General features: G+C 43.5%; 1 long non-coding RNA gene across 4 annotated transcripts in view; it reads left to right on the forward strand.

The window, feature by feature from the left end:
• The first annotated feature begins 937 nt into the window (after nucleotides 1–937).
• LOC103164261 overlaps nucleotides 938–15,245 on the forward strand; it is a 45,192-nt gene continuing 30,884 nt past the window's right edge. Inside the window, exons 1-2 of one of the 4 annotated variants that reach the window (XR_003486584.2) lie at nucleotides 938–2,316; nucleotides 3,614–3,723. This is a non-coding gene — a long non-coding RNA (uncharacterized LOC103164261). The remainder of the gene's footprint in view (nucleotides 2,317–3,613; nucleotides 3,724–15,245) is intronic. The other 3 variants (XR_004770543.1, XR_003486583.2, XR_003486585.2) reach the window with 3 other exon arrangements.

Below are 15,245 nucleotides of genomic sequence, written 5' to 3' on the forward strand. Positions count from 1 at the left end.
GGCTGTGTAGCGCCTTTTAGTAAGCAAAATCCCGGTGCGGAAGAGATCAGAAAGTCAGCTAAGACCAATTAACCTATGTGTGATCTTAATCTCTGTCTCTCTCAGCTTTGGTTTCTTTTTCAGTGAAATAGGAAAAGTTACAGACTCCAATTCAGAGCCTACCGTGAGGAGTGAGGGAGGCAGTGTGTAAAGCACTTAGAAACCAAGCCCCCCCCCCCATTTCTTCAGAAATAACCAGTGCAGAGTCAATCTATCTTCATGTGAACATTTTGAAGGTTGTTATTCCCTCTGAGAGGAAAGAGGTCTTTTTGGAGAGAGGCCAGTGTTGTTCCAAACGCAGGAAGTAGAAGCAACATAGGAGCAATTCTTGTGCACCATAGGGGAGGCCGCTTTTGATTCAAGCAGAAAGGTAAATCTTGGTGAACAGTAATGTTTCTTGGTGATTTTCTTTTTGAAGATGGTCGTTGTGTTTTTATTTGAGTTTTTTTTTTTTTTTTTTTTTTTGCCGAGAGGAACCAGCTTCCGCCTGAGGTGAACAAATCCTTTCCCCTCTTAGATCTTATCTGCTCCTTATCTGTAAGATGGATAGATTAGGGCGAGTCTCCCCAGTGTCTGGTGGCTGTTTGATCCTGCCATGCCCTGTTGCATCCCCTGGGGAGGAATGTGTCTGGAGCCTGTCTCTGTCTTGGGATGTGGAAACCAGCCTAGAGGGGCTTCTTCAGAGTGAAGGAAAAGTGACCCAGACTTGCTTCTGTTCAACGTTAGAGTTCTGTAGCTTTCTCTGGTCGGGGTCTAACACGTGGGACCGACGGAAAAGCTCTAGTAGTGTGCAAACACGGTTGCAGTACAAGTGTGTTTTCTTTGTATCCCCCACCCACCCCAGACACGCAGCAGTGCAGTGGAGAGGGAAATAATCAACAACAAACGATGTTAATTTCGAAGCCACAGTCCCAGTCTTTAACCTAAAGGGATGTTTGAATTCTGAAAAACCTTATGGATAAGCCTCGCAGTTATGTACTTAGTCACAACCAGAGGGGAGGAACTTTGAAGGCACTGGATTGAAGAGACACAAAAGTCAGGAAGTGACCCTTTCGTGGGGACTGCAGAGGCCACGGAGGAGAAACAAAGTCCCTTCACAACTGGGAAGACGGACCGTACCATCCCAGGGGGCCGGAGTAGGGAAGAGGGCTGTGGAAACTGACGTCCTCGCTCTCAAGAAGCCGGCGAGGACACGGGATTTCCCGGCTGAAAAGCCTCAGTGTCTGCCTGTCCCGGCCCAGCCTCTCCCCTGCTGTGGAGGCCTGGGTACCGCAGCCCGGGGGCGCCCTGCATCACCACTTTGTGCACGGGCGGGGCCCTGCTCCCCAGCCTGGGGATGGATGGCGTGCCCTAGCCAGCCCATCTGCGGCCACGGCTGGTCCGGGAGGAAGCAGTCCCCCGGGATGAATGGGGCTTTGTTCGCTGCCAGCCGCGCTCCCCTCGCGGCCCAGCCCGGCACAACGGAGGCAGTATGCGACAGGCATGGAAATGAGCCGCGGGCTCTCCCCTCGCAGCGCCCAGGAATGCTGGCCAGCCGGAAAGGAGCCCTCGCCGGGGACCCGCTCCCTCGCCTCTGAAACCCCATTGAGAAGGGCTCTTTGAAGCAATTAAAGCGCGTTTCACGGCGGCCCGGGAGGGGGCCCAGGCCGGCCAGCTTCTCTTTTTACCCCCCTCTTCTCTGTCCTACCGTGTTTGTGCACCTTGGTGTGGTGGGTAACCTAGAGACCAGGCCAGAACCAGCTCCCTCTCATGCAGAGATTCTGTAAACCTCACAAAAGCGTCTCCATAAACAGATTGCTTTATCACCAGGGGGTGGGGGTGTGTGGTGGGGTGGAACCCAGTCTGGATCTGATCCAAGCTGACCTGCAGAGTCTGGGTTCCTGCTTTCAAAGGCTCCTTTGCTGGGCCCTACACCCACCTGCCCTGCTGTCAGGTTTAGGCGGGACAAGAAATCGCCTCTGGGCAAGGAAGTCCTGAGGCTGCGGATCAGCATTTTCCATTTTCTCAGCGGCGGGGTGGGTTGCGTTCAGGTCTAGAAGTGATGTCACAGCTAGCCCTGCGAAGTGATGTAACCTGCACATGTTGAAGGACTAGGACCGGGCTGCTATTTTGAGACTCTTGAGTTCCTTCCTTCCTCCCTGGAGACAAGTGGGTGACTGTGGAGAACTCAAGGCTGCTCTGGGTACAGCGGTTTTTGTCTGTTCCAGTGAAAACTTCTAAGGCCGGAGAGCTGACGCCATAAAACAAGCGTGCTTGTGAATTCTTTCTAAATTGAAGGTATATATGCAGTTGTGGCAAGTGTGTGGACAGGAGCCCCAGTAACACCCATGTAGAAGGTTTCACTGAGTTCTCTGTTTGGTTGACTTTATATCCCTTTCCCCTAGGGCTGATCTTTAAAGTCTACTCCTCCTCCAGCAGGTGCTTCCTAGAGAACACCATCCCTTTATTGTAGCTTTGTTTGTTGCATGTTTTTGAGACAAGGTCTTGAATTCCCTCTGTAGTCAACAGAGGTGTTCCAAATCCTACGTTCTCCACTCCCAAGTGCTGGAGTCACAGGCGTGTGCTGCCTTGACTTCCATTTCTGGGGGCGGGAGTGGTGGTGTTGAGGTGGGGGAAGGTTCTGTGTTCGGAGCAGATCCTTACCAATGCTTGTCAGTGCTTAGCAGATATATTCGATGACTGCACGAATGAAGGTAGAACCTCTGTTGTTTTTGTTTGGTCTTTTGTTTGTTTGTTTGACTCTTGTAATTCCAAACAAGAAATAGGGAGCACAAGGTGAATCTTTATTACTGAGGATCCTGGGCTCAGGAGATGTTGAGAAGTTTGAATAGAAGGTTAGGAAATATTTTTGAGAACACAGACATGCCTCAAGTGGTTCCTGAAGTGACCCAAATGAAAGTGGAGCACTTAGGTGGAGGAGTCATCCTTTCCAACTTTGGGGTGGTTAGTTCTGGCTAACGTGAATCATGTTTTACGTCTGTAAGGAGTGTGCCCAGTCCATCATTGATGCTTTAAGCCATGGAAACAGGGTGGTCAGAGTAATGGCTGTGTATGCTAAGCATCATTACTTCTTATATGCTGCTCCAGTGTCTCCATGGTGATTGTTACTTGGGGCTTGGCTTGTACTCTTTGGTTATTTATTTTCTCTGAGGCCTGGAATATGTGATTTTTTTCTACACACACACACACACACACACACACACACACACACACACTAGTTAAAAGGCCAATGAACATGAGATGGAAGAGGATACCCTACTTCAAGGATCACTCCAAGCATCTGCAGTAATGCAAATGTAGGCTTCTCTCATATTCTCTTTCTCTTTCTCTTTCTCTTTCACACACACACATACTGATCAAGCAATGGGTAACAGAAAGTCCACTTTAAAAATGGAGCCCCGGTGTTTCCTTATTTACTAGGGTATAGCTTGGCCACCAGCACATTGCTGTGCATAGGAACTCCCTCTCTTGTTCTGGGGTTTCATTTGGCTGTCTGCTGGTCGCCATTTTGCCTTCATATGGACGTCATGCCTGACAGCTGAGATTCCTTTCCCCCTTCTTTCCTTCTATTTAGCCATGTAGACACAAACAACACAGCGCAAAGCCCCATGGATGAAATGGCTCCGGGCTAGAATGCAGGCCACACACTAGCATGAGAACAAAGCCCCTCACACTGCAGACCTGGTGAGTTCTAGTAATCCTGTTTTCGTGTTGTTTATAGCAGCCTTTTCAGCTTGGTCTTGAGCAGGCAATGGTGTTAGTAAATATTAATGATCCAAAGGACATCGCTACAGGCAAGAGCAGAATGTTCTTGCCCGGTGTGGTGGGTTGTACTCTTCAGCAATCTTACCGATTGGGATGTGGGTTGAGTACTCAAGGTTTATCCTCAGCTACATAACGAGTTTGAGGCCAGCCCAGGGACACATGGAAACCCTGCCTCAAAAGAAAATGCTCTGAAAAGGTAAGGCAACTTATTTATGGCTACTAATCAGGATTAGGATTGTTTCGCCAGTCTCTTTGTCCCTGAAATACCCTTCAGGCCTCTGAGGTTCTAAAGCCAGGGCAGCCTGCAGTGGAGTGACCAGACCCTGAATACATGGAGACAGAGGCAAACTGCATTTCCCAGTCTGATAAGATCACAGTAGTTCTATCATAGACTACTTTGCCATTTTTTCCAGGTATAAATTATTGGCTTTTTTGTTTTTTAAAGAGTCTTGTAATTTGACCATTAGCTAGAAAAATGCCCAGAAGACCTCTCCTTTATTTACCAGCTGACCCATGACCTTAATGAGGCTTCTCTGGAGGGTAGGATTGAGAGTTTTATTTGTCTTGTGTTTGGGGTAAAAAAAAGAAAAAAAAAAAAAAAGGGAGGGGCTGCCTCATTCAACAGTCTTTGGTCCTTAAAATAACCCCTACTCCCCCGCCAGCAGTGCTATTTACTCAGTCTCTGGGCTACTAAGTGTAGGGGTGGCCCTTGTTGACTTAAATGAGTCCCTGCAGCTAGGTGGGGCTCTCTGGAGCCCTTAGTCATGTGAGGTTGCCAGGGTAACTTAATGTCTCAGGCACTGGAATGCTTTAAGAAGTACAAAGAGGAGACTACAGAGCACATTACAACTTACAGTCATGTGTTCAATAACATGCCATCTTTCCGTAATGGGGCTTTTATTTTTACTTTATTTTGTGGGATTGAAAGATCAGAAGCCGGAAATTAGCTGGAAAGGATAAAGAAAAGGAGAATTTAAAGGGATAAGGGGGGCTATTTCTGCTCCTTATGTGGGTAATGGCTAAGCAAAGCGAACATCTGGCCTGGAGCAGGGCTCTGCAACATCTGGCCCAGAGCAGGGCTCTCTGCAGTACTGCTTTTAATTACCCAGTCATTTGGTCTCTTGCTAGATTAGTGACTGTAGAAGCAGCTCAGATCTCCAAGCTGACAGGCCTGGAGAGCTCTAACTTAGCCTGCCACATAGTCAGAGGGGAAATTCGGAGCTTCCGGTTTCATATTTAAACCAGGATTGACTCATAATTGTAGCTGTCAGGAGGGTGATGGAGACATTATGTAATCTGGTTCGTATGGTGATATGTGTTTAAGGTTTCTGCTCTGTAAATTCCAGGGGAAATTCTGTGCCCATTGAGGGAGAGCTTGCTGACTGCTCTGTGGTATGCCTGGGCAGGGTAATGACAGTGCTATCACAGGTTTCTAAGTCTGCCTGAGTCCAACATGAATGGGTCTCCTCCTTCTCCCCCCAAAAGGCCTTCCTGGTTTTCCGGAGACTTTTAAATGTGGATGAGGTTAGGCAAAACCTGGCAAATTTGGAAGACGCTGGTCCAGTGGGAAATTTAATAATAGCAAGACATTCAGGTCTGTAAGTGGTCCCCCTCCCACGCCCCATGCGCCAAATAGCTGCCTTTACTGCTTCCTGTCATTTCCAACCTCAGAGATCTGGAAGTGGCCACCAGATGCTTCTGGAAACAAAGCTCTGGGGCTGTGGATCATTTGTTCCATTTTCGCTCCATTTGCTACTTGCTTCTCAGAGGCTCTGGGGCCTCTGGGGATGGATATGCATTGATTTCAGGGAGCCAGGGGAGTCTTGAGACAGGCCCAGCATTGCTGCTACCAACCCCCGCCCCCCCCCATAAAAGAACCAAAACAACAACAACAAACCCCAAGCAACAAAAATTGAAAAGAAAAAGTCAGAGGAGCCTGTTTAATGTGCTACCAACATTTTTGCATGAGGCGGGGCGGGGCGGGGGGGCGGGGCGGGGCGCGGGGGGGGCGGCACTTGTTTTCATTTGTTCTCAGCACCCAAGCAATGTAAGTTCCATGTAAGTGAGGAGAAGAATTCATTGACAGAGTATCATTCCCACACTGGAGGAGTGATAAAGATTCATTCAAAATGTAAACGGCAAGTAGAGTGGGATTATTGTTCCTGGAGAGAGAAGAGTGGTTACGGGTTAAGAGGACCAAGTCTCTGACCTCCTCTGACTGACACAGACTCCTTAACGCTATCTTTGTACCTTTCTTCCCTCTCCTGGAGTGTTCCTCATTCCACTAATACTTGGGGTTCTCTGGCTTTTTATATCCATCAGATAACATTGGGGGCTGGAGAGATGGTTCAGTGGTTAAGAGCACTGGCTGTTCTTCCAGAGGACCCAGGTTCAATTCCCAGCATCCAGAGGGCAGCTCAACTGTCCGTAATTGCAGTTCCAGGGTATACCCGACACCTTCATACAGGTATATATGAAGGCATAATACCTTCATAAATGCACATAAAGAGAAATAAAAATAAAGAAGTTAAAAAAAGATGACATTGATATGTATAAAGTGTCATTAGCATCCTAACTTATTACCACCATCAGCACCGTATCACTGCCATCACCATTGCCATCATCACTATCACTATTATCAAGACCATTACTATCATTGCCTCTGTCATCATTATCACTATTGGCATCACTCTCATCACCACCACTGTCACCCTCATCACTATAACCATCATCAGCACCATCATCGATATCACCATTAGTAAAACTATTACCACTTATATTCTAACAGACTGGAGTCAGGTGGGCTCAGTTACAATTTCTGTTTCTCTGGGGGTGGGGAGAAGAACAATCAGGATAATTGGGTATTTTCCCATGAGCTTTGGAATGGGCAGTGACCTCTGCAAGATGGCAAGGCTAACGTTTGCTTGTCCTACCACCAATTCAGAATTTTTGCTTAAGGATAACCCATGCAGGACATAGCTTGTATTATATGATACATTTCCTTTGTCTTTCAAATTCAGTCACCCAGCTCTAAACATTCAGTGGATCAGGGAAAGTACTTTAATAAAAATATAATTAAGATACTTGTATATATGGATACATACAGAAATAGATATTTCCAGAAACAATTTAAACCTTTCCCTGTTCTTTCACAATCTCAGGCTGAGACATCTTTAGTAGGAAACACTGCTAATTTGACAACATGATTTCTTCTCTGCCCTGTGGCTGAAGTTTTTGTTTGTTTGTTTTTGTTTTTTGTTTTTTTGTTGTTCTTGTTTTTTGGAAGACAGGGTTTCTCTGTAGCTTTGGAGGCTGTCCTGGAACTAGCTCGGTAGACCAGGCTGGCCTCGAACTCACAGAGATCCACCTGCCTCTGCTTCCTGAGTACTGGGATTAAAGGCGTGCACCACCACTGCCTGGTGTGGCTGAAGTTTTATGTGAATATTATACAGTCACTGTAGCTAGTAACACTATCAAGTGACTGATGGATGATGCATGGATGGGTAATTTCATGAGCTGTCCAGCCTGAGTTTATTCATTCTCCTAGTCATTGAAATGAAGAGATATGGTGTGATTCTCATTGAGATAATTCAGGGACAATCATCCTTGTAATTTTTTTTTCTATCAGAAAATTAAGTGCTGTTTTGTCCTTTTTTTTTTTTTTTTTGCTTAGACTAGAAGCTACAAATCAACTAGGGATTGCTCTTGAAATCATAAGCTATAGAAAACAATAGTTGATGACAACAAGACATATTATCTTAGGGCTCTGAATAAATGAATCTAAACATTGGATTTAGTTGTCAACAGGACATTTTGTCTTTGCAATCACTTCCAATGCCTCTATCCCATCCAGGTTTTCATCTTCATGAAGAATTAACCAGGGGCCCAATGACTAGAATGACTAGACTTGATTACAAAAGACTAATAAACCTTTTTCTCATACTTTATGTGATAATAGGGTTGAAAAATAAATATACATTAGTGGAAGCTTGCTTTCCTTCAGCCTTTACAAACTAGCTCATCATCTTGCCTCATGTTGTCCCCAAACTCATTTCATTGTTTTTCTACTAACAAATTTCAGATTCCTTATGATGATGTTCAAGATCTAACACAACCAGGTTCCAAATTATCCTTCTAATTTTATTTCCTGTGGCTCCCAACCTGTCCATTTTAACTGTATTTTATTGCTTTCCATATTGTATACCATCCATTAGTCACTTTAAATGGCACTTACATATTTTCTTTCTTTGTATACTTTATGTTCTACTTTTGTGTTTATGTGTTACTTTTATGCTGTTTTGACTAAGTAACTGACACAAATAACTTAAAAGGAGGTTTGTGAGCGATCATACTTTCATTTCCATAGTTATTAAAAGGAGAACTGTTTTGCTCATGGTTTCAGAAGTCTCAACCCATGGTTGTACTTGAGCAAAGATCAAGGCAGTGAGACTGTGTGAGCTTTGTTGTCTCATGGAAACATGTGGAGAACAGAGGACAACCTGTGAGATCCAGTTCTCTGCTTCCACCATGTGGATCCTAAGGATAAAACTCAGGCTGTCAGGGTTGGCAGCAAATGCCTTTCTCCAGTGAACCATCTGGCTGGTCCTAGACCCAGTACTCAGAACAGTTAAGTGTCTCTTAAAGAATGGAAAGGAGGGAACTTCAGAGGGTCCCTACAGCTGACACCACTAATAGAGTGCACAAATGCTTCTTCCTAAAATTGCTTAATGTAGACTTCACTTCCCATTCATGGGGCCAAAAAGACTTAGAACCTGGTGCTAGGAGGTTTCCAGCCACATCTGGCAATGAGGGCTGTTTTTGGTTCTCACAGTTACTGGGATAGGGATGAAGGTAAAGGTGAATAAGTTCATTTTTCTGGGTTTGATGCAGGTCTATGGCATCTATTTACAAGCTGTTAAGGGTTGCTCATCATCTCTCCTTTCTGACTTATTTGCCCACCTTGGTCCACTGCTTTGATTTGGCTGTAGAATAATGGACTCATACAGACTGCTAATACAGGCCTCACCATTGTACGAGCTTTAGGCTTCATTATGAACTCAATCAAACACACACACACACACACACACACACACACACACACACACACACACACACAGCCAAAGCCCTCTCTCTGTCTCTCTCCCCCCTCCCCTGTGTCTTCCTCCCTCCTTTCCAACCCTGCCCATTCTCTGTAAGATTTCTCCAAATTGTCATGGAACTTATATTTTCACAGTCACTTGTGGCTCATCAAACTCTTCCCCAAATTTTCACAAAGGAATTATAAAACTCTCAGGAATGCGGTTGTCTGCTAAAGATTTTGGAGACATGAACAGACAGGCATTCATGTTGCAACTAAACAAATAGTTTGCAATTTAATTTCATGGATCCTTCTTTTTAAGATGTTTCTCCATTGGCTCATCCTTAGAGAATATCCACAGTTCCCTCACCCTATAAAATCCCCATTTATAGCAAGTCCTCCCACATTTTCTCTCCACTTCCTTGTTTTCTCAGTGCCACTATGCTCTTTGCTGCTGCGGTCACTTCCTCCTCCCCTTCCTTCTCTTTTCCTCTTTGTTCTTCTTTTTTCCCTCTCTACTTCCTCTCTTCTTTTTTTTTCTCCACTTCCTCCTTCTTTTCAGATAAGGTCTCATGAAGCCCAAGGTAGTTCGAGGTTTGCTACATAGCTGAAGATGATCTTGTATTTCTGATCTTCTTACCTCCATCTCCTGGTTTATACAGCACTGGGCATTGTGGTATAGGGTAGCACTCTACCAACTGAGCAACATCCCTAGCCCCAAGTGCAGATGATCTTAATTATCTCTCTTCTCTTACATACTAAAATTAGATGTCTGCTCATGCCTTCAAGGTCATACCATGTGGTCCCAATGGCTATTTCCCCAGTGAGGATGCTGCTGCAATTGTTATGAAAGTAGCAACAGTATCTGGTAGCTATGACAACAGAGCAAGAACCTCACGTTTGTTCCTTCCCTGAGGAGCTCCTTGTGTTGGCTCTCATCTAGTCCTCCCCACAAACCATGAAGTAATCCAGCATCATTTGTCTCCTTTCAGTGGTGAAGTCAAAGAACAGAAAGGATTTTTCCCCCCAAAAGAATCTTTGCAACCTAGTACCTCCTGATTCATCAACCCTCTACAGGTTAAGTATAGTCACCCTCATTTCAAAGATAGTAACATTCAAAGCAGAAAACTCAGGTGATTTGCTCAAATCTACACAGTAAATAATGAGTGGAGCCATGAAAGGTATTGGCATAGAAATACCAACCCAGCTTTGAAAAAGTCTGTTCTGAGTCAAATACGAGTGAATGGGAACTTGAGTTGTTCTAAATGACCTGTTGTGCTATGGGAAAGTTTACATACATGTATATAAGTCTCAGGATAGGGAGTTATGAGTTGATGTGTCTTTAAAATAAACAAGTAGAGTCATTAGGCATGAGGGCTGCAGCAAGGCAGGGAAATCTGTAGAATTTACCGGTTGGCTTTCTCATTTAGTGCTAAGGAGGCTAGGTGAGTCCCACTTAGCCCTACATCCCAAGAGCATCATCTGAAAGGAAAGATGATGCTAAGTCAGATACAGAGGTTGATGATACATGACAATGGAAAAGGACCAGTGTCCAAGACAGTATGGGTTCTGAACTTGTAACATCCCAGCTCTCTGCGATCACTGTACTCCACTCAGCTGACGTCAAGCAGGCTGCAGAACCTTTACTGCAGGTCTTGCTTTTTCAGGGACTTTCAGTTCACTGTGAAACTGGGTAGCTAACATCTGGAGCTCAGGGGCTTTTGAGAAAGCCATAGTATGATTTGATGTTGTCTCCCAAGTCTTCTGATCCAGATCCATAGCTCCTTTCCCAGAAGCTAGTAGTTCAACCTGTTATCACATTTTATATCCTTTACCCCCATAACACTTCTCCTTCATTGCACTGAGAACGATCTAGTATGTTTCTTTTATCTTTTCTTGGTAGTTGGGACAATACTGGGGATTGCTCCATACATGCTCATCCCCTCTGACTTTTTTATTTACCCAGGTTTTGAGATAGGTCTCAATAAGTTGCTCATGCAGGTCTTGAATTGTGGTCCTCTTACCTTAGCTTCTCAAGTAATAGAAATATAGGTGTGCTTCACTGGACACAGGTTCTGTGTAGCAAGCTTACATATCCAATTACTTAAAAAAAATGGAGTGTCAGTTCCCTGAGACTGATATACTTCTGTCTGTTTTGCTTGCTACTGAATTCCCAGGGGCTTATCTACTGCATGAAGTAAGTGCTCCACAAGTAGTTCCTGAGAAAGAATGTGTGGAGTTACTGACATAGAGGACAGGGTTTTCTAACCACGTCCCAGAAGTTACTTGGGTAACACTTCAGAGTCTGTCCCTTCTCCATTTCCAGTTTCCTTCAGTAGGAGTAGGGTCTTTAAGTAGAAGAGAAGCTGCTGTTCAAGTTTTAGTTAACTAGCCATGAGAGATGCAAGTTCATTGTGAAGTTCTTACGAGAGAAGAGGACATACATCCCCAGACAGTAAAGGTCTGCTGAGAGCACAGGCATCATGTTCTTGGGGTGGAGGCTGATCATTAGGCAACACAATCAGCTGAAGATGTTTAATTCTGGAAACACACCAGCACACAGCCCTTTGCATACTGTGAAAAGGCTCTCAATAGGATCAAACACATTCCAAGGGACCGTGCTAGTTACTTTTCAAGGTTGCAATGACAAAGCATTTACAGAAGACCCCACACACACACACACACCCGCATCCAGTTTGAATGTGCAGTCCATCATGACAGGGAGGCATGATGGTGGCAACGTGCACAGCTAATCCAATTGCTCCGGAAGATAGGAAACAGTGAGACGATGCCTTTGTCTTTATATTTAATCCAAAATCCTAGCCCTTGAAATGGTACTGCCCACACTCATGGTATGTCTTCCCTCCTCAGTTAAGCCTTTCTGGAGATCATAGACACACTCAGAGGTGTGTTTCCATGGTGATTCTAAATAAAGTCAAATTGACAATGAAGACATACCAACACAGGAAACCTCACATACTACAGTCCTATCCAGGTCCTCTTTTTCCATCCTCTCTGCCTTTCCTGTGGGTAAGTTTAATAGTCTCCACTTTGTGTCTGTGTCTTCTTTATGAAGTTGCCCCCCAGTCATTTAGAATATTCCTTGATTTGCAAGGTCATCCTTCCCATTTACAAAATAAAGAAAACTGTTATCTTGAAAGCTTGTCTAAGGTTCTAGCAAGCAAGGGTAGCTTCTTCTATACACTTAGCTGAGTCATGGTCTTCCTTTTTAGGGGGATGGAGTCACTGACAGAGCTCAGTGATTTTGGAAGGATACACACAGAGTGGTGATGGAGAAAGAGGACAGATCAGCTCCATCAACCCTTTAGAAAATGGGGTGACTAATGTCATAGTCCAAACACTTCACATTTGAGATAACTGTATTTCAAACAACTTCAGCAGGGTTTAGAATCAATCGGTGAGGTAATAGGAAAAACTCTTAAGAAACAATTTCTTAGGGTAGAAGTCAATGCTAGAAACATATATATATATATATATATATATATATATATATATATATATACACTCAGGTGAAATATTTTTTTTTACTCCACAATTTAACCTCTTTATAATTTGAGTCTTTTATATTGTTGAAGTGATTCATTAACATTTAGAGAAATGACAGGTTTTCTGGCTATTTGCTATTTTGATCTTTACAAGTTTTAAGCTATTACTATAAATTCAGCTAACATTTAAGTACAGATAGCTTTAAAAAGGTATTCTTTTTATTTTATGTGGATGGGTGTTTTGCTTTTTTGCATGTATGCACATCACATTCATTTCTGGTACTTGAGGAGGCCAGAAAAGAGGGTCAGATTGCCAGGAACCAGAGTTATAGAAGGTTGTGAGCCACTGTAAGGTTACTGGGAACCAGTCATCTTTCAAGTCCTACACATGATTTTTGTTTTTAATGTGTCTTGGTGTTTTGCCTGTATACATGTCTGTGTGAGGGTGTGAGATTCTCTGGAACTGGAGTTATAGACAGTTATGAGCTGCCATGTGGGAGCTGGGAACTGAATCTGGGTCCTCTGGAAGAGCCATCTCTTCAGCTCTGTACATAATTTTAAAATAATAAGTGACTTTATTTTCTCAGGTTAGTAGCATGTATTTTCCCCTCAAAACAGGGGCTTAGTATGTAGCCAAGTTGTCCTTTAACTTATAATCCTCCTGTCTCAGCCTTCCACTTACTGGAAGTATAAGCTTGTAATAGCACAGATAGCTCAAGTTGTATCTTGAATTAACTAAACTTTATAATGTTAATTCATTAGTTCAACAAATATCATCAAACATTAATTACTCCAGGTACCACTGAAATGTATATAATAACAAATGCCAATAGGAGTCTGTCTTAGTTAGGATTTCTATTGCTGAGAAGAGACACCATGGCCACCGCAACTCTTATGAAGGAAAACATTTAATTGTGGTGGCTTGATTACAGTTTCAGAGGTTTAGTCCAGTGTCATCATGGTCGGGGAGCAGGCAGACATGGTGCTGGCTACATGGTAAATCAGAAGGCAACAGGAAAATGGACTGTAACACTAGGTGGTATCTTGAGCATAGGAAACCTCAAATCCCACCCCTACAGTGACATTCTTCCTCCAACAAGGCCATACCTACTCTAACAAAGCCACACCTCCTATTAGTGCCACCCTGTATGAGCTTATGGAGTCTATGGAGTTCAGTTACATCCAAACTTCCACAGAGACACAAACCTAAGTTCTCTCTCTCTCTCTCTCTCTCTCTCTCTTTGGTTTTTCGAGACAAGGTTTCTCTGCATAGCTTTGGAGCCTATCCTGGCAATCGTTCTGGAGACCAGGCTGCCCTCGAACTCACAGAGATATGCCTGCCTCTGCCTCCTGAGTGCTGGGGTTAAAGGCATGCACCACCAACGCCGGCTTCTATTTTTTTTAATACTTTATTTAACTTTATTTTATGTGCATTGGTGTAAGGATACCAGATCCTCTGGAACTGAAGTTACAGACAGGTGTGAGCTGCCATGTGGGTGCTGGGAATAGAACCCGGGTCCTCTGGAAGAGCAGCCACTGCTCTTAACCACTGAGCCATTTCTCCAGCCCCCAAGTTCTCTGTTTTTGTATCATCCATGGAGAGATGCTTATAGAGTCTACTTGTTGTATTAATTTGGTGGGCTTGCTATAATAAACTACTACATATTGGGTGACTACAACAAAACTGTACTTTCTCAAAAGTCTTGATGCGTCTGAAGTATCAGCAGGGCTGGTTCCTTTTGCATTTTTCTCTCCTTGGCTTAGAGGTAGCCATCTTCTTCTTTGGTAATATTCCCTCTGCACCTATACGTATTTATGTTAGCTATTTTTGTGTAGGAATGATCAACTATCTTACCAAAACAGCTTAAGGATGAGGATTCTTTAGTTTGACTTATGGTTTCAAAGTATGCAGTCCACAGTCAATTGATTTTATAGTTTAACAGAATAATATGACATTGAGAGTATGTGGCAGACATCATGACTGATTAGCAGTCATCAATCAAGAGAGGAAGTGGCTAGGGATAATATACCTCCCAATGACCTGGCCTGCTGACCTATTTTTCTCCAGTCAGGCCCTATCTCCTAAAGTTCCCATAATGTACCAATATAGTGGGACTAGCTAGAGATCTAACATTCCAAACAGGAGCAAGTGAAGGATAATAATGTACCTAATTTAATGTACCTAATGTACCCTAATAATGTACCAATTTCATCTTTCCTTCAGGACACTAGCCATATTTATTAAAATCCAGGTCACTGACTCATTTTAGCTTAAACTCCTTTTTAAAGACCTCCATATACAAATACAGTTACATACTTGGTAATGGAAGTTAGGTCTTCAACATGTGAATTAATATGGAAACACAATTCAGTTGGCAACAGTTATTCTAATGTGTATCTTTCTTAGATCTTAAGTTACCTGTCTAAAAATAACAAAATGCCTCTCAGCACGTCTCTTATACTGTTTCTTTATGGGCATTAAAATTTGGTAGGAATAAATCTACATCTTTAGAGTGCTAATGATTTTTTATCAAAGATCACAGATGGACCAAGCTTTGCCCAGAGCTATAAAACAGCTAATGGGTGAGGGAATTATTTTCTAAGCGTTAAGATGTTTTGGGAGTGAGTATTATATAACTATGCATTACTTAAAGGGACTGCTAAAATTGTGAGCTAGACTTTTAACTAGAGGGATTTAAGAGTTCACTCTCTTCTTGCTGAGCAACATCTACAATCTTGGAAGAGAAGGTTCAGATGAATGATGGAGTCATACCCCACCCCCATCTCCATCATTGTCATTGTCTTTTTTTCACCCCGTCACAGTGGATGCTTTCATGATGAGATCCTCAAGTTGTTCC

The sequence above is a fragment of the Cricetulus griseus genome, chromosome 6, assembly GCF_003668045.3.
Source record: "Cricetulus griseus strain 17A/GY chromosome 6, alternate assembly CriGri-PICRH-1.0, whole genome shotgun sequence".
Taxonomy (NCBI): domain Eukaryota; kingdom Metazoa; phylum Chordata; class Mammalia; order Rodentia; family Cricetidae; genus Cricetulus; species Cricetulus griseus.